We start from the raw sequence: 13,556 nt of genomic DNA, 5'->3' as shown, positions 1-13,556 counted from the left end.
GAAGACCAGCATTACTCCTCCTTACCACACTCCAGGCACCCTGCACTGTGGGTGGAGATGGGAGCAGGGAAAAGGTTGACCTAGACCCACAGTTTAAGGACATTTTTGCTGCAATCTTTAATAGTTATTGTTGTTGTTTTTCCAGTAGAAGGGAGTGGGAAACAGTCAAGAGGAATATGGGTGTGCATATTTCTTGAAATTCAGACGTTCAGAGAAAAAAAAATCCATGAAAAATGTCCCTAATACAAAAATTGGCAAAACAAATAGCCCTCTTTTTTTAAACTGAACTTTGTAATAGGAGAAATTCTCTCACAAGGAGAGAGTGTTCCTGAGCCAAGTTTAGGCAGAGGAAAATTTTTCCAGCATGTCAGGAACGAAGCTGACGTTCCATTAAGAAAAAAAAAAAATGTGCTAGAGGAAAGAGTAAGGGGGAAAAGGCACCAGAATTCAGACGGAGCTTTAAATTCCAGAGAGGGCACAGTTGAGAGCCCACGGAAAAACCCCCTCCGAAGGGAGACTCAGCCCATTTCTCCCTGGACCTCCCAGCCCCAGTGGACATTTCCTGTTCTGCCTCTGGAAATTCAAGCCAAAAATTACAAAACATCCTTTTCCCTCTGACCAAGTGCTTGGTTCGGAGACCGTCCCCTCCCCACGTCCGTGATCTCAGTGCCTGCCCTCCCCTTCCTTCCGCGGAACCCCTCCCTGAGCAGCAGCGCCGGCTTCCCAAGCAGGGTTGATGGATTCGCGGTAGCAGGTGGTGGAAGAGGGAGACAGAAACGACCGTGGGGACCCCAGCCGAAGAGGTAGGAACGGGGGCACCGGACGTTCTTGCGATCCTTTGACTTGTATTGAGCCAAAGAGGCACTTGTCCTTTAAGCCTTGGGCTGATGGCGTTCTTTTGCCGGTGGGGGTGTGAGGGGGGCGGGGGGTGGACGCACAGCCGTAAAGTCAGACGTTTCTTTCCCTCTCTTTCCAAGTTGAACTTTAATTCCTGGGTTCCTGGAAGCACACGTTTTGTTTGATTTCTGGTATGGAAAGCGCTGTGGCAGAATTCTGAGAGTTCCCTGATTTCTCTGGCTTTGGGGGTTTGTCTCTTCTTCTTCTTCTTCTTCTTCTTCTTCTTCTTCTTCTTCTTCTTTCTTCTTCTCCCTGGAATGTCACATTTGTAAATACCTTCAGCTCTGAATAGATCGAGTGGCATTTTCGCAGTGGTGAGCTGGGGCGCAGCCGGCACCCAGGACCTTGACCACGTGCTCTGCCTGCCGGCCGGCAGTGCTGTCTCCTTCCCCTGCCCCACCCCCACCACGGGGAACACTCTGGAGTGGCTTCTCCAGGCGTGGAAATGTGGCGCAGGCCCCCAGGGAACCTTGAGCACCAGCGCTGCGCGTTTATGGGTCCGCCCAGGTGGCGTTCGAGACCCAGATGAGCGTGGCAGAGGTCACCCGTCCATCCGGGAGGCTGCGTGGGGCCCTTGGCTCTGTCAGGGACGAGCTCCTGGCCGTGCGTCGCCGAAAGCCAGCCTTGGCACCACATGTGCTGACATGGGACCGACACGGAGAGCGCAGCTTGGCTTCTGCCTAAGGAGTAACTCAAAAATTTATGAAGCAGTCATAAATGAAGCATCTCAAATGCCCTCTCTTTGAACTCGTGTGGCTTTTATTTCTCTGTATTTTGCTGAGCCACACAGTTGCACTGCTCTCTTACAGGCTGCAAAAATGAGAGCGTGAATTGAACAGACTGGTCATAACCTATTAGCTGGTGATCCCAAGACAGCAACGGTTGCTGGAGCCAGGCACCATTCTAAGGGTGGTGGGTGTCACTGTCGTCCCCTTTACTTACCCATGAGGACACTGAAGGTGTAGAGACAACCAGCCCATGGCAGAGGCGGGATCTTTGCTGCCAAGCTCTGAAACCAGGAAGGTGGGGATTTGAATCTTGGTTCCTGCATTGCCTCGTTGGGTGACTTTGGACAAGTTCAATGCCCTCAGCCTCAGGTCCCTCATCTGTAAAATGGCATAGTGATAATCTCCACCTTAGAGAAGAGCTGCGAGTGGTAAAATAGATTTAAAAGATGATTTTATTGAAGCCAGTGAACAATGCAAGCGAGCCCTTCCCAGTCCCTATAGTGTGTGGTATGAATGTGGACGGATCTCTTGCAAATGAAAAGCCTCAGGGTTCTGTGGGTGACAGCAAGGGTGCCTTGTGAGGATCTGTACCTTCCATGAGGGACATTGGACTTTACTTGCCAGTCAGTACAGGACTGTAGCTGCCAGCTCACTGGACTCCAAGCTCCCTAAGGGCAGGGTTCATATAGTATGTCTTTTTATTTCTCTTTATTTCTCTTTTTATTTCTCTTAACCAACTGGGTGGCCCAGTTGGTTAAGCGTCTGACTTCGGCTCAGGTTCCCATCTCACGGTTCGTAAGTTCGAGCCCCATGTCAGGCTCTGTGCTGACAGCTCAGAGCCTGGAGCCTGCTTCAGATTCTGTGCCTCCCTCTCTCTCTGCCCTTTGTCTGCTCACACTCTGTCTCTGTCCCTCAAAAATAAAAATAAAACATTAAAAAAAAATTTTTTTTAATGCTTCTCAAACTGTGGTCTGAGGTTATCATTGTCTTTCAGAAGGCACACAGGGTCCCTTTGGGGAGGAGTTCAGCCAGAAGCCTCCTCTTCCTACTTCCAACCAAGCACCTCCACCTTTATGGACTTATATGTTGGGGTGCCCAGCTGAAGGAAAGTTTTGAGAACAATTTTGAGAACCATTAACCTGGAAGAAGTCATGCGTCTGGGCTGAAAATGACTGCTTGTGAGATGGAGTTGATTTCCGGGAGGATTTCTAGCTTCCCTGTCCAAGCTCTCACTTGGCCCTCCCCACTGCCTCCGACTTAGTGATCATCTCCTGCCCTGGGGCACCCAGTGGAGGTGTGTGCCTACCAGGTCTGGAGGTGAACTCTTCCATCTCAGGCAGCCCATCCTCGTGTGCAGGGACAGGCAAGCTTATATTACAACGTGGCCTCCCTCTGAGTCTTTTCTGAATGTGCCCTTCTCAACTCTGTTCCCAGTTATGGACTGCATGATCAATAATCATAATAGTGTTACTGCTCTCTTTTAATGATAACAGCTTACCTACTGAGCCAGGCACTGTGCTAAGCACATTACACCAATTAGCTCATGTAGTCCCCACAAAAGCCCCCCAATTAGGCAGTTGGGCAGGTCCCTCACTCTGCTGACGGGGCATCTAAAGGTAGAGACATAAAGTGACTTGCTCAAGGGCACCCAGCTGGTTAGGGTTGATGGTGGATTTGGAACCCCATCCTCTGAGTCTGAGCCACACTGCCTTGAATATTTTTGCAGCCCTGTTTGACAGAGGTAAGAGGGATATTGTTGTGTGTTTCGTTCATATTTTGGGCAAAGGATGCCCCAGAGAATAGGCTGGGAGGAACAGAGTGACCAAGGCCAGGACAGAATGTTCCATGGAAGGAAGGGTGCTTCTGTGAAAAAGTGGGATCAGGATTTTTAAGCTATATCCCTGGTAAGCTTTACTTCTTCCCTCAGAGGTGGTGTGGTTTAGTGGGAAAGAACAGCTCTGTAGCCAGACTTCTCGGGTTCAAATCCTAGTACCGCCGCGTATTAGTTAGGTCATCTTAGACAAATTATCAAAATAACGACATCCCATATAGAGGGATGATAATGACAGTATCAATTTCATAGAGATATTATTATGATTAAGTGGTTTAGTCCACATAAAGCATTTAGAACTGTGTCTGGCACAGAGTATGCACTCAGTAAATATGTTATTATGTGTAAAAGAGGTTGTTGGGTTAACTTTAGGTAGCTGGGTGGCCATCTGGAAATAAGTACCTGGTGTTTGAGACTATAAAATGGACACTAACAATTTCAACTGTGAGCTGGGTGGGAGAGGGTTGTTCTTGGACCCCAGCCAAAAAGGACCAGGGTCCCAGCTTAGGACTTACGAGAAAGAATTAAGATGTTCTCTTAGAGATTAAAGAGGTAGAACTAAAGCAGCTAGTCTTTAGGGTTGGCCTTGCCAAATTGGATCCTTTGATTAAATGAAGTATAATTTATTTATCTTTGAAGTTATGGTAATTAGTCCCACCTCTGACCTATTGTTATTTTGAAAAAAAAATTGCTTGTGCTTTCAGTGAGCAAATGCCAATGGCTGAACCACTTGTATTTTTAGAAGAATGGCTTCAGGGTTTCAAGCTGAGATATAAAATTTAAGAGCTAAATATAGCAGATAAAAAGCCAGTAAAGAGATCATGAATTACAAAAGAATTTTGTGGCTTTTTCAAAGAACAAATCTGTGCAGAGCCTAAGCCTAGATTAAATTTGCAAGGATTTTGAAAGCTATGTGCATCAGTTTGCCAACCTTTACTGGAAGGAAAAGTAGGCAAGATATGAATTAATAATTGATATTTATTGAGCACTTACTATGAACCAGGCACTGTGCCAAGTGCTTCATACGCATTTTCTCATTTGCTTAATCCTCAGAACTGCATATCAAGGTACTACTTGTACTTATCCCCAGTTTACAAATGCAGAATGCAAAGTTTAGAGAGGAAAACAATATGTGTAAACACACGCACAGCTGGTAAGTGCTAGGGTTGGCACTAACTCAGGACCGTCTGGTTTGCGCATCGTGCTTAAATCTCACAGTTTGGTTCTAGTGGATCTAATCCTCCCTGATTTAGGCCATTTCTGTCTGTTTGAAGAGTGCTGTTGGGAAGAAGATGGAGGGAGCAGGAACACCCACAGCATGAGGTCTAGTGAAGCACTTAGGCATTTTGTAGAACAGGAGTCAGAAGATGCAAAGGCAGGCCGGGGCAGGGTGCTGGACGCACAGTAACTGCATCTAAGCAATCACACTCTCAGGCAGGGCCCGGCAAGCAGGTTGCTATCTGAACTTGTTTCCATTCTCTCCAGAGTCCCTGTGTCCAGGGATTCCTCCCTCCTTTTCCTTATTTTAGTTTATTTTTTATTCTTTTAAGTTAATTAATTTATTTTGAGAGAGAGAGGGCAAGCGAGCAGGGGAGGGGCAGAGAGAGGGAGAGGGAGAATCCCAAGCAGGCTTTGCACTGTGCAGACCCTGAGGCGGGGTTTGAACCCACAAACCCATGAGATCATGACCTGAGCAGAAATCAAGAGTTGGACACTTAACTGACTGAGCCACCCAGGTGCCCCTCCTCCCTCCTTCTATGCAAGGATCTCCGTCACTTTCTGCAAGACAGAGAAGGTCCCAGCTGCAGCCTCCTACTGAGCCTTGCTTTGCACCTCATACCCTCAGTGTCCTGTGTCTAAAATGAATCCTTTTTGTCATCCATCAGAACTCCCTTTGACCAGTGCTTGACTTTCTTTTTTTTTTTTTTTTTTTTTTTTAACGTTTATTTATTTTTGAGACAGAGCATGAACAGGGGAGGAGCAGAGAGAGAGGGAGACACAGAATCTGAAACAGGCTCCAGGCTCTGAGCTGTCAGCACAGAGCCGGACGCGGGGCTCGAACTCACAGACCGTGAGATCATGACCTGAGCCGAAGTCGGACGCTTAACCGACCAAGCCACCCAGGCGCCCCAACCAGTGCTTGACTTTCAGCCAACCACTGGAAAGTGATTAATAAATGAATTGATACGCAGGTTCAGCTCTAATGGGAGACTTAGATCTCACCCTGGCAGTGAGGAGGGGAAGCCTTTTGGAGGAGGGAGACCCCCAGGCACCCCCTAACCACATTCCATGGTGGCTATCTGCTCCAACCCTGGAAAGGCAGCCCCTTTCTGAGGGTCTGAGGTCCGCAGCGCAAGCTTCTCAGGTGTTCTTGATAGAGAAGCTGCTTATCTGAATTCTCACAAAACATCTTTAGCACCAGCTCAGCTGGGGCAGCTCTAGACAGCAGTGTGACATAGGTGATGCCGTTCCCCAGTGCCCAGGTTCCCCCTCTGTGTGTCCTTTTGTCTTTCCTGGAGGCCCCACTTCCACTTATATCCCTCACACGTAGACTCTTCTTCCTTCCTCACCTCCAGCAAGCTCCTCAGGCCTTTAACTCACTGGACAACATTGAAACACATATTCCTCAAGTGCGGGTGTGTGTGCAACAAGAATCAAATTGTTTTGCTGGAAACAAGATGACAATGGAATTTAGGAATTAGCAGTTTGGGGAGGGTTTTTAAGGATTTGGGGATATAAGAGTGTCTGGGTGGCTCAGTCAGTTAAGTGTCCGACTTAGACTCAGGGCATGATCTCACTGTTCATGGGTTCGAGCCCCATGTCGGGCTCCGTGCTGACAGAGCCTGGAGCCTGCTTGGATTCTGTGCCTCCCTCTGTGTCCGCCCCTCCCCTGCTCATGCTCTCTCTCTCTCTCTCTCTCTCTCTCTCAAAAATAAATAAACATTTAAAAAAAAAGGATTTGGGGTATAGGTCCTTGTTAGGCCCCCCCACCCCCAAATCACACACTATAAACCAGTGCTCCTGTGGGGCCCATCAGGAGTTATGGAAGGTCCTAGTTAATGACTATGGGTGGGGTTAAGAGAAGGGAGGAAATCTGTCATTTGTCCCGGGCCACCCAAGGTGTATGGGGATGGGGGAGGGTGGGTAGTTTGCACCTCCTACACTTGCAGGCCTGGAGGGCTAATGAAGATGTTCTCTTCCTTGGCCTCATCCTCCCTTTCCAAAAGGAGTTTTCAAAGAGACAGAAGCAGACAGGAGTAGTTGTAAAGGCAGACCTAATACAGAACAAAACTTCTCAAGGCAGCAGGGGAAGGCTTGGTATATGTTCCTTGTTCAACGTGGGGCCGTCCTGGACCCTTGGAAGTTTCTGTAGTTTGACTCTCTGGCTAATTATTACCATGTGTGTGGCTGCTGGCAGCCGCCCCGTACTGGGGCTGCCAGGGATGTTGCCAGGCTGGCCTGAGGGCTGCACCAGCTGCCCGGGCCCCCTGGAGCTTTCTGGAGGGACAAGCAGACGTGCCCACTGACCGCGTCCTGGCCATCGGGTAAGTGGCTTGCCTGTCTCCCCTGCCTCCTCGCCGCACGCCGTTGGCTGCCCTGTTCTAGCACGCCTGTGACATGTGCACATGGTGAGTGAGCACAGCCTGCTCCTTTCCTCCGAGCGGCTCAGTAACCGGCATGCCCCGCACGTGCTTGCATAAATGCGGAGGTGCGTCATGGAAAAGAGGGGCCTGCTGATATCTGAATAAGCAAACAGCTGTCAGGACTCTAGGCATGTGTCAGCGTTAGCCTGCTAAGGGTTTAGTCTGCTTCTAGAATCCAGAGCATCAGGGCTGAAAGGGATCATAAAGACCTCCTAGTCTACATCCTTCCTTTTGCGGATGAAGAGAAGGAAGCTTAGGGTAGTAGTGACTTGCCCAAGGCCACAGAGCTAAGACCGGTCTGTTAAGTGGATGGTTTTGGGAAGAGATTAAAGTTATGCGGTTGCCATATATTTCCGTGTGCCCTTATAAATCCACTCTCCACTCTTCTCCACTTTTCTCTGTGTGCAGGAGGCTGATGTGAATGGCTCCCTTCCAGTTAGGTGCAGGCAACAGAGGCCACCGGCAGGAAATCAGAGGAAGGGAAGAGAGTGATATGAGGTGCTTATTCCTCTGCCCGTTTGCTGTGGCATTGCTGGGGGCCGACTGTGTCCCCTGACCGAAGGCCACAGCTCCTGTCAGCCCTCTCTCTCCATCCAGCTCTGTCTCCCTCACCCTTTAGGCCTGGAGTGGTGCTGGAGTCTCCTTCATTGTTCAGCTATGTGAAACTGCACTCTCTGGAGATCTCTCACACTCTACTCAGACCTTTGATTACAGTCCTTTTGGGTTTTTTTTAAGCTTATTTATTTATTTTGAGAGAGAGAGAACATGCGTGTGCACACGCTGGGGAGGGGCAGAGAGAGAGAGAGAGAGAGAGAGAGAGAGAGAAGGAGAATCCCAAGCAGGCCCAGCACTGTCAGCGCAGAACCTGACGTGGGGCTTGAACTCACAAGCTGAGATCATGACCTGAACCGAAATCAAGAGTCGGAGACTTAATCGACTGAACCACCCAGGTGCTCCTACAGTCCCTTTATCAAACTCTCAAACTGGGCAGTGTTACCTGCCAGGATCCTGACTGATACACGTGGGTGGCTTTGTTTATTACAGAAAGAAAAATCTATATGAAAGGAAGGTGAAATTTAGGAAGAGGCTATGTAAGCTTCCTGTGGCTGCTCTAACAGATGGCCACACACTTGGTGGCTTGAAACAACAGAAATTTATTCTTTCACCGTTCTGGAGGCCAGAAGTCCAAAATCAGTATCACTGGGCAGAAATTGAGATATCAGAAGGGCCACGCTTCTTCAATAGCTTCTGGTGGCTGCCACTCTCCTTAGCTTGTGGCCACATCACTTCAGTATCTGCCTCCGTGGTCGTATTGCCTGTTCCTCTTCTGTGTGTGAAATCTTCTTCTGCTTCCCTTTTTAGAAGGACTCTTGTAATTGCATTTAGGGCCCACCCAGATAATCCAAGATAGTCTATCTATTTCAAAATCTTTTGTTACATTTGCAAATAAAATAACATTTTTCTAAATAAGGTCACATTTACAGGTTCCAGGGAGTGGGACCTGATATCTTTGGGGTCATTATTCAGCTTACTACAGAGAGTGATAGAGGCACAGGTGAATTCCTTCAGAACAATTTTTTAAAGCTTTTATTTTAGAGCAATTTAAGGTTACAAAAAACATTGAGGGGAAGGCAGAGAGATTTCCTATATGCCTCCTGCCCCTACACATGCATAGCCTCCCCCATTATCAACAATATTCACCAGAATGGTCCATTTTTACCAAAGATGAACCTACATTGACACATCATAGTCACACGAAGTCCATAGTTTACCTTATGGTTCATTCTTGGTGTTGTACATTCTATGGGTTTGGACAAATGTATAATGATCTATACCCATCATTATAATCTCATACTGAGTGTTTTCACTGCCCTAAAATCCTCTGTACTATGCCTATTTGTCTTCTCAACATCCCCCTACACTGGCAACCACTGATCTTTTTACTGTCTCCAGAGTTTTGCCTTTTCCAGAATGTCCCATAGTTGGAATTACACAGTATGTAGCCTTATCCTTGGCTCCTTTCACTGAATAATATGCATTTAAGGTTCCTCTGTGTCTTTTCATGGTTTCACAGCTCATTTATTTTTAGCCCTGAATAATATTCCATTATCTGGATTACCACAATTTATTTATTCATTCACCTACTGAATGACATCTTGGTTGCTTCCAGGCTTTGCCAATTATGAATAGAGATGCTATAAACATCTGTGTGCATTTTTTATGGACATAAGTTTTCAACTCTATTGCATTAATCCCAAGGAGTGAAATTGCTAGAGTGAATGGTAAAAGTATGTTTAGTTTTATGAGAAATTGCCAAACCGTCTTCCAAAGCAGTTGTCCTATTTTGTATTCCTTCCAGCAATGTATGAGAGTTCCTGTTCCTCCACATCTTCACCAGCATTTGGTGTTGTCAGTGTTCCAGATTTTGACCGTTCTAATTGGTCTGCAGTGGTATCTCACTGTTTCAATTTGCATTTCTCTGATGATGTATGATGCGGAGTATCTTGTTTTTCTATTCTATCTTTTTAATTTAAATCCAAGTTAGTTAACCTATAGTAATGATGATTTCAGGAATAGAATTTAGTGATTCATCACTTACATATAACACCCAGTGCTCCTCCCAGCAAGTGCCCTCCTTAATGCCCATCACCCATTTAGTCCATCCCACCACCCAACACCCCTCCAGCAGCCCTCAGTTTGTTCTCTGTATTTAAGAGTCTCTTATGGTTTGTTTTCCTCTCTGTTTTTATCTTATTTTTGCTTCCCTTCCCCTATGTTTGCCTTAAATGAACATGCTCATCATGTTTGTTTCTTAAATTCCACATATGAGTGAAATCATATCATATTTGTCTGTGGAGCATCTTTTCAAATGCTTATTTGCCATCTGCATAGCTTCTTTCTTGAAATGCCTGTTATAGTCTTTGGCCCATTTTTTAATCAGCTTGTTTTTTTTTTAATGTTTATTATTTATTTTTGAGACAGAGAGAGACAGAGCATGTGCAGGGGAGGGGCAGAGAGAGAGGGAGACACAGAATCTGAAGCAGGCTCCAGGCTCCAAGCTGTCACCACAGAGCCCGACATGGGGCTCGAACTCACAAACCGTGAGATCATGACCCGAGCCGATGTCAGACACTTAACCGACTGAGCCACCCAGGCTCTCCGCTTGTTTCTTTATTGTTCCGTTTTAAGAGTTTTTCGTAAACTTTAGGTAATGAACTTTATCAGATCTGTCCTTTGCATATATTTTCTCTCAGGCTGTGGCTTATTTCTCATTCTCTTGACGGTGTTTTTCAAACAGAGCAGAAAATTTTTAATTTTAATGAGTCCAAGTTTTTAATAATTTCTTTCATTCATTGTGTCTTTGGTATTGTATCAAAAAGTCATCTCCACACTCAAAGCCATCCATATTTTCTCCTGTATTATTTTTGAGAAGTTTTATAGTTTTGCATTTTACGTTTAGGTCTGTGATCCATTTTGAGTCAGTTTTATGAAGGACGTTCCGGTTGTCCCTGCACCATTTGTTGGAAAGACTATCTTTGCCCGTTGTCTTGCCTTTGCTCCTTTGACTATATGTGTGTGGGCCTATTTCCATGCTCCCTGTTCTGTTCCATTGATTTATTTGTCTGTTCTTTCACCAATAGTGAAAGACAGTACACTGTCTTGAGTACTGTAGCTTTATAGTAAGTCTTGAAGTTGAGTAGTGTCACTTCTACAACTTTGTTCCTCTCCCTCAAAATCCTGTTGGCTATTCTGGGTCTTTTGCCTCTCCATACAGATATTAGAATCAATTTGTCGATATCCAAGTGGCTTCCATGGTGTCTCTGCTTATGCATCTCTGCTCTGGTAAGCAATGACTTTCTGTACTCACCTGTCTGTCTCTCCAATCTTGGGTGCAGTGGTTTGTCCTGTGTCCTTCCCTTTCTTATGGATGAAAGAAGAGTTGTTGATTTTTCAGTCTGTTCAGCTTTTTACTTGCTGTTAGGACAGAGTGGTAACTTCCAAGCCCTCATGCAGTACCAGAAAACTCCAGAACTATTTCAATGGCCCACATTTATTGACACCTCTGTTTGACAAAAGCATTGCTCAGTCATTGGGAGACACATATTGCAGAAGATGTCTTTCAGCCCCTAGACTCTTAATCCCTTATCTTTGGGCCTGGCTGATGGATATTACTGTGACATTCCCTTTCTGAGGCCAGTTGTTCAGTCACCAGGCAAACATTGTGGGAAACAAAATGGTGGCAGATGTGATGGTGACGCAAAAGTTGTGGAAAAGCATAGCCTAGGGACGTTTTGTGTATGGAAATCATTTGACTCGAGGAGTTAAAACCTAGAGCACAAAAACTGAAAGCAATTACCTGGCTTCATCACCTTCTTTTACAGATGAGGAAAATGAGACCTAGAGAGGGGAATTTCCCTACCAACAGCTGGCGAATGACAGATCCAGGACTAAAATAGACTCAGTCTAAGGACTTCTCTACTATTCCACCCTCTCACATTCTTCTCACCCTTCTCACACCTTCTCAGCAACTGCCTCCTTCTGGACAATCTTTGAGTATTCTTTGTGGGATTTCTACCCTGAATAGTTCCATTTGCTAGAAGTTGATAGGCAGCAGGAATGCACTAGATATTGAGTCTGTTACAACACAGAACAGGAAAACAATGCTGAGAATTGTGGCTTAGATCAGTGCTACTCAGAGTGCCAGTCCACAACAAGATGAAGGGCTGATATCAGAATATAAATCAACACACAGCTTCCTTCATTGAGAAGGTCTTGCTGTGAAAACAAGCCAGCTAACTAAACAGTGTACTTGAGTGATATGCTTGGTTTACAGTCTGCTACAAGCTCCTTCACTCATCACAGACCAGCATGATGATCACTGGCTAGAGGACAACAATAAAAGCATGACTTCACTGTTGCTTCAGCAAACCTATCCCCCACATAGGTGATAATAGACAAAGACATTGGAGAGGGTGATAGTTCCTCTGTCCAGAATGCACCTAGTCAGTAGAGTCCAGATCGAGGGCCATTCTTTATGAGGAATAATGACATTCCAGAAATCATCTAACAATGCCTGACTTGTAAAGCATAAGTTTTGTGTGGCTAAAAGAGAAGTTGTTTTAAAAGTGCTTACTTACCACAGTGCACAGCATATGATAAAGCACTAAATAAATAAATAAATAAATAAATAAATAAATAAATAAATTTATTACTACTGTATCATCATCCAGTGCCAGTACCAGGTGCCTATGTCAAGTGAAAAACAAGTGAAGAATCTAGAAGTTTCCAGCTTAAAGTAAAGAAAACTTGGAGGGATGCAAATCCATATGTTTGAAGAACCATCATGTAGAAGAAAATAGACCAGTTGTATTAGTTGTATTAGTTGTATTTGTTTATTCAACTAATAAATCTTTTTGAGTGCTCACTGTATTCCCAGAGTTTTTTCTAGGTATTTGCTAAGGTTGCTGTGGGCAAAAATAATGAGGTCTTGGGCCTCATGGGTGAAGGTGGTTATGAGACAATATGTAAAATAAAAATAACTTCAGAAGAAAACCAAGTCAGAGCACCTCGGTGGCTCAGTCAGTTAAGCATCTGACTTCGGCTCGGGTCACAATCTCATGATTCCTGAGTTCGAGCCCAGCGTTGGGCTCTGTGCTGACAGCTCAAGAGCCTGGAGACTGCCTCAGGCTCTGTGTCTCCTTCTGTCTCTGCCCTTCCCCACTCACACACACACACTCTCTCCCTCTCAAAAATAAACGTTAAAAATTAAGAGAAAAGAAGAAGAAGAAGAAGAAGAAGAAGAAGAAGAAGAAGAAGAAGAAGAAGGAGGAGGAAGAGGAGGAGGAGGAGAAGGAGAAAACCAGGAGGATTATCAAGTAGAAGAAGGAGGAGAAGGAGGAGAAAGAGAAGGAGGAGAAGGAGAAGGAGGAGGAGGAGGAGGAGGAGGAGGAGGAGGAGGAGGAGAAGGAGAAGGAGAAGAAGAAGAAGAAGAAGAAGAAGAAGAAGAAGAAGGAGGAGGAGGAGGAGGAGAAAGAAGAAGAAGAAGGAGAAGGAGAAGAAGAAGAAGAAGAAGAAGAAGAAAGAAGGAGAAGAAGGAGGAGGAGGAGGAGGAGAGGAAGATGGAGAAAACCAGGAGGATCATGTCAGCTAAATATAAGAAAGTGAATTTTAACAATATAAGGGAGTATTTTTGAAAGTAACCTTTTCATTTTACAACAGTTTTAGATTTACAAAAACTTGTGAAGATAGTATAGAGTGTTCCAGTATAATTCACATCCAGAATCCCTTGTCATTAACATTTAACATTTGTGTGGAACCCATGTCACAATTAAGGAACCAGTATTGATACATAATTATTAACTAAGGTTCGTGTTTTATTTAGATTTCTTTAGTTCTTGCTCAATGTCCAATTTCTGTTCCAAGATCTCATCCAGGGTGCCACATTGCATTTAGTAG

The 13,556-nt window shown here is 45.3% G+C and overlaps 1 protein-coding gene across 1 annotated transcript in view; it reads left to right on the top strand.

The window, feature by feature from the left end:
* The first annotated feature begins 540 nt into the window (after positions 1 to 540).
* Positions 541 to 13,556, top strand: part of TACC1 (transforming acidic coiled-coil containing protein 1) — a 120,524-nt gene continuing 107,508 nt past the window's right edge. Inside the window, exon 1 of the mRNA XM_019828544.3 lies at positions 541 to 803. The gene's annotated coding sequence lies outside the window, so the exon portion shown is untranslated. The remainder of the gene's footprint in view (positions 804 to 13,556) is intronic.

This window comes from Felis catus, chromosome B1 (genome assembly GCF_018350175.1).
Source record: "Felis catus isolate Fca126 chromosome B1, F.catus_Fca126_mat1.0, whole genome shotgun sequence".
Lineage (NCBI taxonomy): Eukaryota > Metazoa > Chordata > Mammalia > Carnivora > Felidae > Felis > Felis catus.
The sequence above is the reverse complement of the archived record's forward strand: the minus strand, read 5'-3'. Positions and strand labels throughout refer to the sequence as shown.